General features: G+C 46.7%; 2 protein-coding genes across 4 annotated transcripts in view; both read left to right on the forward strand.

Moving 5' to 3' along the window:
• CYB5D2 (cytochrome b5 domain containing 2) overlaps positions 1-12455 on the forward strand; it is a 148999-nt gene that overhangs the window by 104263 nt on the left and 32281 nt on the right. The window lies entirely within an intron of this gene.
• LOC310832583 (protein spinster homolog 3-like) overlaps positions 7811-12455 on the forward strand; it is a 31313-nt gene continuing 26668 nt past the window's right edge. For all 3 annotated transcript variants that reach the window (XM_083714595.1, XM_083714596.1, XM_083714594.1), the window contains exons 1-2: positions 7811-7910; positions 12108-12323. The gene's annotated coding sequence lies outside the window, so the exon portion shown is untranslated. The remainder of the gene's footprint in view (positions 7911-12107; positions 12324-12455) is intronic.

Genomic DNA, 12455 nt, shown 5'->3' on the forward strand with positions numbered 1-12455 from the left:
CGGACAAGGGTTTGGCAGAAAGCTGAGGTTGTGTCAGGTAAGCGCAGTTATTCTGTGAACCATGTGCAGATGCATGGCTGCTTTCATCATGGACTCTGGATTTCAAGATTTGGATCGGCCTGGCAAACGTCCGTTTGTTATGGGCATGAACCTTTTATTACCTTTTATTAGCATCTGCAGACGTTGGTGTGTTACCAAGGCGGAATGCAGAAGACTGAATCATCTGGAAGGCAGAGGCATGAGTTCATTGGCAAGCTTTCTGGACTGCAGCCAAGTCACTGTTTTCTTTCCAGTCATCTCTGCCGGGGAGATCTCCCCAAAGGAAGACGAAGCAAGACATCTAATCCCATGCATATCATTTCAATGCACATCTCATACACGTTTCTCTCGGCGACGCCAACTGTTTTGCAAGCACTGGCAGTGCAGGAAGGCTGTGTGCGCCTGCTGCTCAACACTGTGCCTCTGAAAAAAATTGAAAAAAATAGAATTATACTTAATGGGATAAATGCAGGGAATTGCGTAAAAGGTGCCAGATCATATGCAAAGTATTCTTGGATGTCTATAAGGAATTCAAGGAACACACTGTCTCTGTAGGCTGCCAGTTTGAAAGTGTGTTTGTTATTGTACACAGGGAAAAATGTTTGTCCTAGTAAATAGATCAGCCGCCTTGCATTGCGTCAGATCCTTTGCTGATCCACCTTTAGCCTTGTCTACACACTGACTGGCAGGGTTTCAGGCATTGCCAGCACTGACTGGAGATGGGGGGGGGTTAAACCTTCTGCATGCAAATCAGGTGTTCTGCAATTGAACTGCAGCCCTTTAACATACAGTTTGCTGATGCTCTTGTTAAACCATTGAGTTTCACCACCAATTCAAACGCAGATCCCCCCCCAGACCCTAATCTACCTCCTGTCCATCTCCACATGCATTAAGTTCTTACATGGTCCCCCATCCAGACCCCCGACTAGCTCCAAATCTGCTTAGCTTCACCAAAGCCTGCTGCATCAAACTAGCACAATATTTTGGCACTGGTTTGGAGTCCATTAGACAACGTTGGATTTTTTGGCGTTAACTTGTGACCCCGATTTGCTGTGTCAGTTACTCAGTTTGGGGGGACAGCACAAAATGTGGGGTTCGCAGCAGTAAACTAGCACAAAACTTTGTCATCTGTTTTGGATCCAGAATTCTGGGGTCACACATTAATAGAGCTGCTGCAGCTCATCATACGCTGCTGCTGATGACACCTTTATTGTCAATGTACAACCTGTGTACAATGAAATAAGCTTCTAGATCAGAGACTCTCCAGATGTTGGATTGCCACCAGCCCCAGGCAGCATCGCCAGTTGTCAGGGATGATGGATGTTAGTAGTTCAACAGCATCTGAAGGATCACAGGTGTTTCCTGTGCAGAATGCACTGGCAAAGCAGAACCCCACCTCACCCCAGCAGCTTAGCTTTTGACAGGTGGGTGGGATCAACTACCTACCAGCCACCTGACACCAGAATGACATCAGAGGATTGACGGGTGAGATGCCTGGTCCACCTGCCAAATTTGGCCCATGGGGTGGGGGAGATAAAATCCGGGCCCCTGGGGCCAAAAATATCACTTACCCCTGACCTAGTACAGTGGTACCTCGGGTTAAGTACTTAATTCGTTCTGGAGGTCCATAGTTAACCTGAAACTGTTCTTAACCTGAAGCACCACTTTAGCTAATGGGGTCTCCTGCTGCTGCTGCGCCGCTGGAGCACAATTTCTGTTCTCATCCTGAAGCAAAGTTCTTAACCTGAAGTACTATTTCTGGGTTAGTGGAGTCTGTAACCTGAAGTGTCTGTAATTTGAAGCGTATGTAACCCGAGGTACCACTGTACATTTCTCTGATGAAAATAGCGACATCCTATCTGCATCAGGAAGATTCTCTCCTGTTTGATCTCACCGTACACATAGACATCTTACACACGTAGACATCTGTCACATTGAGCCAATTACAACCTCTCTGCCTAAGCTACCTCAGAGGAACGGTATAAAGAAAAAATATGCAAGGGACATGATAATGTACAATGCCTACAATAGATAAAGGGAACAAAATAAAATTTTAGCTGTAAAAAAAGGTGAAGGACGCCTGGACGGTTAAGTCCACTCAAAGTCGACTATGGGGTTGTGGCGTTCATCTCGCTTTCAGGCCAAGGAAGCTGGCGTTTGTCCACAGGCAGCTTTCCAGATGATGAGGCTAGAATGACTAAACTGCCTCTGGCACAACGGAAACCAAAGCGCATGGAAATGCTGTTTACCTTCCTGCCGCAGCAGTACCTATTTATCTACTTGCACTGGCATGCTTTTGAACTGCTAGGCTGGCAGAAGCTGGGACAGAGCAACGGGAGTTCACCACATCAAGGGGATTCAAACTGCCGACCTTCTGATCAGCAAGCCCAAGAGGCTCAGTGGTTTAGATCACAGCACCACCCTCTCCCTCTGAATTTTAGGTGCCTTGAGTTGCTGTCAGGAAAAAAGGCAGGAAATAACAACAACAAAAACAACAACGAGAATGATCAGGAACATAAAAAGGTAAAGGTACCCCTGCCCGTACGGGCCAGTCTTGCCAAACTCTAGGGTTGTGCACTCATCTCACTCTATAGGCCGGGAGCCAGCGCTGTCCGCAGACAATTCCGGGTCACGTGGCCAGCGTGACAAGCTGCATCTGGCGAGCCAGCGCAACACATGGAACGCCGTGATCAGGAACATACCAGAGAGTTAATCCTATTGAACTCAGTGGGGCTTAGTTCTGAGTAAAAATGCTTAGAATTGCAGTGTAAGACTGCCTGCTTTCCAGCAGTGCCGTAGCGTGGGTTGTCAGCACCCGGGGCAAGGCAAGTAATTTGTGCCCCCTAACCCGTGGATTTGCGCCCCCTAACCCTAACCCCCAGATGTTGCGCCCGGTGCAGCCGCCCCCCTGCACCCCCCACGCTACGCCACTGCTTTCCAGTAGCCACTATGGGAGGAGGGTGGCAGCAGCGGCCACAGAGAGATCATGGTGAAGGCATGGAGAGGCCACAGAGGTGTGCTTCCTTGCAGCTGCCACTGCTGCTGCCAACATCACTCGGGACAAGCGCCAGCTCTTCCTCCTCCCCAAGCTCAGCAGTGGTGGTAATGGCAAGGGAAACAGGGACATTCTGGGATCAAATCAGAAGCTGGGATGGCTTTTGTAATTCCAAGACTGTCCCTGAAAAATAGGGATACTTGGAGGGTATGAGAACCACATATGCCACTTGAGACTCCTTGGAGAAAAAGGTGGGATATAAAGGCAATCAGTCCGTCTGACAAATAAATTATTATTTTAATTTCTCTATTGCTGCGTTGAATATTTCATTCCAGCTAAGCGTTAACCACAAGCAGGGTGCTACAGAATCATTATTGGCTTATTTACTTATATTTTTGCAAGTGGGTTCAATGCAGCAATTCTCGTGCCTCTCTCCCCCCGCCAGCCTTTTCTGGGGGAACCTGGGGTTGCTCTGTGGCACATCCCTAGATTGAGGTATGAATGCATTGGATGGATGTACAACCTTCTGGGCTCGATCGGCCTTATTGGGAGCAAGCGCTTCTTCCTGTTTGCAGCTGATTGGCTGGTCCTTGTGAGGATAGGAAGCTTCCTCCCCTTCCTGCCTGGACCAGCGTTTTAAGATTTAACATAAGACATTCCAAGAGTTCTCTGGTTGGCTGCTAAGCCACTCTGTGGATTGTCATATCTGTCAACTGCCCCAGAAAAAACCGGAACACCCCATTTTTCCTCGCAAGGGGACAGCAGCCAAAATGGCCACTGCGGTCTTGTGTGATTTCAGGCTGTACTTTTTTGGGGCATGGAACCAAAATAAGCATTGGGGCGGCACACAAGATCACTGTACTTTTGGGGGGCAGCAGTCTTGCACAGCACCTAAAAATGTGCATTTTGGGGTGCCATGCAACCTTCATGACCTGCAGCTGCAACTTTGCCAAAGTGCCCAGGCGGACTGCTTCCAGTAACAAGAGTTTGAGTGGCATTGGAGCAACTGGCAAGGGGGAACACTAGTTCTGGTGGGCTGTAGGAAGGCAGCAGTGAATGTACATCTTATCACGCTGCCTTTCCGAACCGCTGCCCAAGATAAGCGCCCCAATGTGACTCATGATAGGGCTGGCCTTGAGCTGCTCAGCCTCATCGCATTCAATATTTTTTCTCTGTGCTGTACTTTGAAAACAAAGACATGTACAAGGTTGCAGCAATTACTGGAGGTGGATAGCACTGACTGGCTAGTCTCCATCTCATCGTCAAAATCTCTCTACAATCCCTAGAGCTATTTTTCAACTCCCCCCCCCGCCCCAAATCAAGTTTCCTTGTTTAGAAGCATAACAGCAGCAAAAAGTGGAGGAAGAATTAGGTGGAACTGAACTTGGAAGAAAGAGTGTGCATCTGACATATAAATTTTGATGCCAGAAAGGATCTGAGCTTGTTAACCACTGCTGGTTTTTAAAAAATCGTATCTGTCTTCAACACTTTTTTTAAAAAGCAATTGTCTCCTCCCGCCTAGAAACTCCACCAAGATTAGAATTCAAGGTTACCTGTTGAAATAAATGAGCGAAGGTTCCATGAGACAAAATAAAGTACTTGCTCACACAAGGCATAAGGAACACACAGGATTCGCTGGGGAAGGGTCATAGCTCAGTGGGCAGAGCATCCGCTTTGCATGTGGAAGGTACCAGGTTCAATCCCTGGAGTCTCTAGGCAGGGCTGGGAGAGCGTCGCTGCCTGAAACCTTCAAGAGTTCTACCAGTCAGTGTAGACGATACCGATCTGAATCACGCAGTACGGTATTGCGTAAACAACAAAAAGACCCAAGGCCTGAAAATTGACTTCTTGATGCCCTGTTGCCAAGGAACCATATCGCTGTGCGTTCTTCCTCCCGACTCAATACCAGGCAGTTTCCTGTGTTCTTATAAGGTGCCATTTATTTCCAATGGCGTTGCTCTTGAGCAGTTCCTGCTCCTTTCAGGAAGGTTTCAGCAGCAGAACCTCTTGACCCTGAAGTATCTGTTCTGACTGGCAGCAGTTGCCCAAGAAGTCAAGCACAGCTCTTTTCAAGCCTCTCTCCCCGCTGCTCTTTTCCGCGGAGCTACTGAGAAGGCAAAAACCTTCTGTACACAAAGCACCCACTCTCCCCAAAGCCCTTTCAGAACTTGCCCAGCACAATCCGAGTGTCACACCTGAGATCAGGAATGAATAAGAAGAAGACCCCGTGCCCTGGCCATGCGGTCTGCATCTGGGGAATGCCACTACCTGCAAACCATCATCCTAGTCATAGTTACCCGTTTGTACTTTCCATCTTGTTGAACATTTGGGATTGTTTGCTGTCTGGCAGATGGAAAGAAGAGAGACAGCTTACGAGTGACAAGTCCTTTTCTCTCCTTTCCCACACAAGCAAACTCTATGCTTTTGGCCACGCTGCACCCCTCATCTTGATAACAGCTGTGGGATCCTGGTTTTGGGTGGGTGGGTGGGTGGGAAGAGCTTGAGACTAGTAAAAATAAGAGAGGGGGCGGGGAAGAAACCCTGTCATCCTGTAAGGTGTCAAAAACACAGGGATCAGTATGTAATCATCACGAGACCCCATTCAGATCCACCTACAGTGGTACCTCGGGTTACATACGCTTCAGGTTACAGACTCTGCCAACCCAGAAATAGTACCTCAGGTTTAGAACTTTGCTTCAGGATGAGAACAGAAATCGTGCTCCGGCGGCGCGGCAGCAGCAGGAGGCCCCATTAGCTAAAGTGGTGCTTCAGGTTAAGAACAGTTTCAGGTTAAGAACGGACCTCCGGAACAAATTAAGTACTTAACCTGAGGTACCACTGTATTATGGAGGCTTCAGCCAGGACCCCACAGAGGGTATGGATATACTCAGGGCCTCAAGGCTTTTAGGAATTAGGAAGGTCCAACACGCACCCCTGCGACTGACATGGGAGATTTACAGTCAAATTTGACAATGCATATTCTTGCGAGTTGGCATGGGAAGAGAGAAGACCACAGAGCCACATTGCTGATAGGCAGACCTAGAAATGTAGTTGCTAGAGAGGACTTTATGTGATGTAATTTCCCCTCCTCTCTTGGGCAGGAAGAATGGAAGTAGTATTTCCTGTTCCTTCCTGCTCTTTTTTCTCTTCCACCACCAGCAATGGGAGTACACGCAGATCCAACTACACCAGCATCAGGCATATACCTGAGACTGCCTATACTGTAGATAGAAATCTTTTGCTTGCATTTATTTTACTGCTGCTGCTGCTGAGAACTAACACATGACTGTAAGTAAATAATACTTTAAACTTACTTCTCAGTCTGTTGTCCCATTCTTGGTTAAGAGGGGTGAGAAAGGGGGAGCCAGCTTGCTTTGCAACTGGACTTAATTAAAAGAAAGCTTCACCGCCTAGTCCTATACTTTTGGATTTTCTGAAATCAGGTAACTATTATGGACAGATGTGTTCTGAATTGCCTGATGGAGTAGGAAGGTTTTCAGCAGGCATTCAAAACAGAAGACACAAAACAGAAGACACAATATTCTCCCATGCCCCAATGAAGCAAGTTGGGACATGACCCTGATGGAGCCCCTGCCCATCTCACTCAGCTCACCCCTTTCAGATCTCTGCTCCCTCCTCCCTCCCTTGGGGCTCCCCACACCATCCCACTGATGGACCCTTACGCACCTTTGCCTGCCTCCCTTTGCCCACACATCTCTGCTGTACTTCCAGAAGACAGTGCCACTTCCGGGGGGAGGAAGAGGAGGGGATGATACGCAAGCAGAAGGTGAGAGCGCGGTACACAAAAACACATGCCTTTGGGTCCCATGCTCTGGTGGGAGCCAACTGACTCTCGCCAGACCGTGGGACCGAAAAATATGCATCTTTTGGTGCTGCTCACTGGCATGAGTAGATTAAGCTGGCAGGTAGGAAAAGACTGTACAGTGGTACCTTCGTTCTCAAACTTAATCCGTTCCGGAAGTCCGTTCCAAAACCAAAGCGTTCCAAAACCAAGGCGCGCTTTCCTATAGAAAGTAATGCAAAATGAATTACTTCGTTCCAGACTTTTAAAAACAACCCCTGAAACAGCAATTTAACATGGATTTTACTATCTAATGAGACCACTGATCCATAAAATGAAAGCAATAATCAATGTACTATAAAATAAATAAGACAGTATTGTAGATGATAAAAATTAATATTTATTTATTTTTACCTGCACTGATGATAGTCGTTGTTTGGATGGGAGGCTTTCATCCATTTCTGCAGTCACACATTCAATCAATCAATCAATCAGTAGCTGAACTGGGTTCCACACAGTCACAAAAACAAATTACCGAAAAAACGCAAAATAAATAGCAAAAACAAAAGCGCCAAACTTAATCTGTTCCAGAAGTCCATTTGACTTCCAAAATGTTCAAAAACCAAGGCACAGCTTCTGACTGGTTCAGGTGCCCAGGAAACAATAGCCGACAGCTGTATCAAATGTTCGGATTCCGAAAAAAACATTCGAAAACTGGAACACTTACTTCTGGGTTTTTGGAGTTTGAGAACCAATGCGTTTGAGAACCACGGTACCACTGTATTCCTCCTCTAGACACTAATTCTCTGTCTTCTCCTCTTAATGATTAGTTTAGCCTTGAGGAGCTTGGAACATTTCTATCTTATGACCCATCGTTCGCTCTGGAGTGGAGAGAATAAACAAGAGGCGGTTTTATCATTGCAGGGAGGAAACTCTCATACAATATTGACATTGCAACAGAATCTGGACATCCCTTTCAAGGTTATGGAATCAGCCATCATGTTACACAATGGCGTTGGACGGAACGCTATTGTGGCATGTGGGTAAATAACTAAATCTTGGTGTAGCTAGAAGGTAAACATGTTTATTTAATGGATCACTGGCGGTTCATCGGGGGGGGGGGGGTTGCCTAAAGGTGATTCAATGCTTGATGATACGGTGTTAGACCTTTCCCTGCAGGCTTGGGTGAGGTTTGGAGAGAAACGTTTGGGAGCAGTGATGTAGCAGCAAAGTCACTGGAGGTTCTGCAGCCAGCTCACCAGAAACAGGATGGGGGGGGGCAGAAGGGGAGCAGAAACATCAGTGCATGCTGCTTGCTTTTGTGGATACTGATGATGTGTCACAGATGAGCTCAGTCGATACTCAGCTTTCACGTTTGGATAGCAGATACACCGAGAGCCAGGTGCGGTGGTTTGAGTGTTGGACAAGGACCCAGGAGACCAGAGTTCAAATCCCCACTCAGCCAAGAAGCTCGCTGGGGGACCTTGGGCCAACCACCATCTCTGTCTAAGCTACCTTGCCGGGTGGTTGGTTTGAGGATAAGATGGAGAAGGGGAAGAATCATGCAAACCATCTTAAGCTGGTTGGAGGAGAAGCAGAATATAAATATAGTCATAAATAGAATCAGGAAAGTTGGAAGGGACCCCGGGGCCATCTAGTCCAACCCCCTGGAATGCAGGAATCTCAACTAAAGCATCCATGACAGATGGCCATCCAACCTCTGCTTTAAAACCTCCCATGAATGAGAGTCCATAACCTTGGTTCGAGTCCTGCTATCCAGAGCAGGAGAAAACAAACTGGCTCCATCTTCCACATGACAGCCCTTAAGATATTTGAAGATGGCTATCATATCTCCCTTCAGTCTCCTCTTTTCCAGGCTAAACATACCCAGCTCCCTCAACTCTTCCACATAAGGCTTGGTTTCCTGACCCTTGATCATCATGGTTGCCCTCCTCTGTACGCCTTCCAGTTTCTCAATATACTTCTTGATTTGGGCTGCCCAGAACTGGGCTCAGGACTACAGGTGGAGTCTGACCAAGGCAGGTTAGAGCGGTACCCAAGATCTGGACGCTACTTCCATTGGTGCAGCCTAGAATTACATTAGCCTTTTTTGCTGCTGCATCACAGTTGACTCGTTTTAAGCTTGTGGTCCACTAAGACCCCTAGATAAATAAATGCAATAAATAAATAAATAAATGCAATATTGCGTTATATTTCCAAGCTCTTTGTAGGAATGTTTCTGTTCTCCAGCCAGCCTGGAAAAGGAGACTCAAAATGCTGTTGGGTATCTCTGGACTAAACTAGACATTTTTGTAGCATAATTGTTCTCCTAGTCACTCCTGGGTTGTTGCTTTTTCCCCAAAAAGAGCTATTCAGTCCAGCATACATCTCCACTGAATGCCTATATTATTATCTTTAATTTAAAAGGAGCCTGGTCAATTTAAAATTCCCCATTTCGGACAGAGCAAAAGTTATATTTATGAAACCTAGTAGGAAGTAATCACCCATTCCTATCTAGTTAATGCTAGAAACAAGTTGTAGAGGGACCTTCACGCAAAACCAAGTATGGTGCTCTGGCATGCTTTTCAGGAATGTGCAGTTCCTGGACCATCACAGGTGTCTTTTCAATTTGTGCAATATGCGATCCCCCTTTTAATCCTGCTTGGCCCTGCAAAATTCCAGTCAGTGCCTGTCCTGTAGTTTCCTGCTGAAATCTGGTCACTTTTCACATCCTGAATCTCCCAGGGTTGGGGTTGTTTTTTTTTGTGTCCTACTTTTGTTGCACAATAACACAAGAGTTATCCCTGGAAAAGACCCTGATGTTGGGAAAGATGGAGGGCACAAGGAGAAGGGGACGACAGAGGACGAGATGGTTGGATAGTGTTCTCGAAGCTACCAGCATGAGAGAGGCAGTGTGGGAGGCAGTGGAGGACAGAAGTGCCTGGCGTGCTCTGGTCCATGGGGTCACGAAGAGTCAGACACGACTAAACGACTAAACAACAATAACAACGCAAGAGTGCCCCCGCAATGGCAGTGGCGTAGCGTGGGGGTGCAGGGGGGCCGGCCGCACCGGGCACAACATCTGGGGGGGGCGCTCGCACTCGCAGCTTTCTGCCCCTACTAAAATCCACGGGTTAGGGGGTGCAAATTACTTGCCTTGCCCCGGGTGCTGACAACCCACGCTACGCCACTGTGCAATGGCAATAATGTCACTTTTGCACTGTACATTTAAAGCATGTTGAAATCACTTTAAACAGTCCTGGCTTTCCCCAAGGCATCCCAGGAGCTGTGCTTTGTTAAAAGGTGCAGAGAGTTGTTGGGGAAGCCTTATAATCTCCCTCAGAGAACTGCATTTTCCAGAGCTCCCTTCGAACGGGGATTGATTGTAAAACCACCCTGGAAATTGTAGCTCAGTGAGAGGACTATGGGGTCCCCCAACAATGCTCAGCACCAACGTATCATAAGCAACAGCTCCCAGAATTCTTTTGGGTTAGCCATGGATGTTTATAGTGGTATCATGGTATACCTATGGTGTGAATTTGGCCTAATATTTGGGAAGCATCACAGAACAACTAAAAGCTCAGAATGTTACGTGGATGGTGCAGTAAAAAAATCTTCACTAACGCATCATTATTGGGTCAGTGGTGTGCTGCAGAATATACCCACAAGACCCCTCAAGTCTAGATGGGTTTTCCAGAAATACAGTGGTACCTCGGGTTACATACGCTTCAGGTTACATACGCTTCAGGTTACAGACTCCGCTAACCCAGAAATAGTACCTTGGGTTAAGAACTTTGCTTCAGAATGAGAACAGAAATCATGCAGCGGCGGGACAGCGGCAGCAGGAGGCCCCATTAGCTAAAGTCGTGCTTTAGGTTAAGAACAGTTTCAGGTTAAGAACAGGCCTCCGGAATGAATTAAGTTCTTAACCTGAGGTACCACTGTATGTGGTTAAGCCTGTTCAGTATTGCAGGATTGCCACTTTGGGCAGTGGTTGTTTATGCAAGGGCTGTTGGGAACCAGTCCCAGCCATGTAGGAGCCTGAAATTTCACATCACTTCCACTTACTGTGGCTTTTATGTGCTTCTGCGTGGGCTCCCAGCCAACACCCGGTATGCAAAATGAGGAAACTGTCAGTTGTATGCAAATGTTGACAACGCTTCACACGGTTGGTGAATATTCAGAGTCTTAGAGTTATGTTAATGAAAGCGGGGCAGTTACTATTAGGGGATTTCCTCAACCTCCACTGCTTTCGTGGGCCACACGTCTGATGAAAGAAGTACTTAGCAGTGATACCTTATGGAATTCTCATTCCGCTAGTCCCTAAGATGTCAGTATTTTTTTGAACTTTTTACGTATTTGTTCCTAAATTTCTGATTTAATACAATGTAAAGCGGGGAAGCAGAGGAATAAAGCTGCATATTGTGCCCAAATAGTTTTAAATCACATGTATTTGTAGACTGCACCTGGGTTTTGTTTTGTTTTTTAAACAATACAAGAGACTTTTCTTCTTCTTCTTCTTCTTCTCAAAACAATCTAGTGACATCTGGTGGCCTGTTGTATAATGGACTCAAAAACGATTGCAGATAGGAGGGACAGAGAGCCATGGCTGATTTCTGCTGGCATCTAATACGGTGGCCACGGGAGAAGCAAGAACCTCTTGGAGTGTTAATGCTGCAAGGTGTTGGGAAGTCAAATGATGTACAGTAGAAGGATAACGAAGAATGGGTGCACTAATTTACTGTAAAAGCATTTAAAAACCAAATATCAAGTAGTCTCATCAAATCATGGAATTGTAGAGTTGGAAGGGACCACAACGGTCATCTAGTTCAGGCATAGGCGAACTCCGGCCCTCCAGATGTTTGGGACTACAATTCCCATCATCCCTAGCTAACAGGACCAGTGGTCAAGGATGATGGGAATTGTAGTTCTAAACATCTGGAGGGCTGGAGTTTGCCTATGCCTGATCTAGTCCAACTCCCTGCAATGCAGGAATCTCAAATGACGCATCCATGACAGATGGCCACCCAACGTCTGCTTAGAAACCTTCAAGGAAGAAGAGTCCACCACCTCCCGAAGGAGCCCGTTCCACCGTTGAACAGCTCTCATCATCAGAAAGTTCTTCCTGACATTTTGTTGGAATCTCCTTTCTTGTAACTTGAATGCATTGGTTTGGATCCTATCCTCCGGAGCAGGAGGAAACAAGCTTGCTCCCTCCTCCATGTGTCAGCCCTTGAGATATTTGAAGATGGCTATCTTATCTCTCCTCAGTTTCCTCTTTACATTCTGAACCATTGGTGGAGTATCCAAATATAGGCTTCCCACAGCGCTCTCCCTGTGGCATTCCAGCAGACCCAAAGAACCATTCAGACTTAGCTGCACCCAGAGTGAACCCCACCCCACCCCACTGAACGACAAGGCATGGCATATCGGCTGGATCCAGCACACCTGACGCCATCAAACAGTGCCAGTCCTTAGCATGATCAGGTAGGGGCAAAACCAATAACCAGTGTTTTGTCTTTGCAAATAATAATAATAATAATAATAATAATAATAATAATAATAATAATTTATTATTTATACCCCGCCCATCTGGCTGGGCTTCCCCAGCCACTCTGG

Source organism: Podarcis gaigeae, assembly GCF_964106915.1.
Source record: "Podarcis gaigeae genome assembly, chromosome: 15".
NCBI lineage: Eukaryota > Metazoa > Chordata > Lepidosauria > Squamata > Lacertidae > Podarcis > Podarcis gaigeae.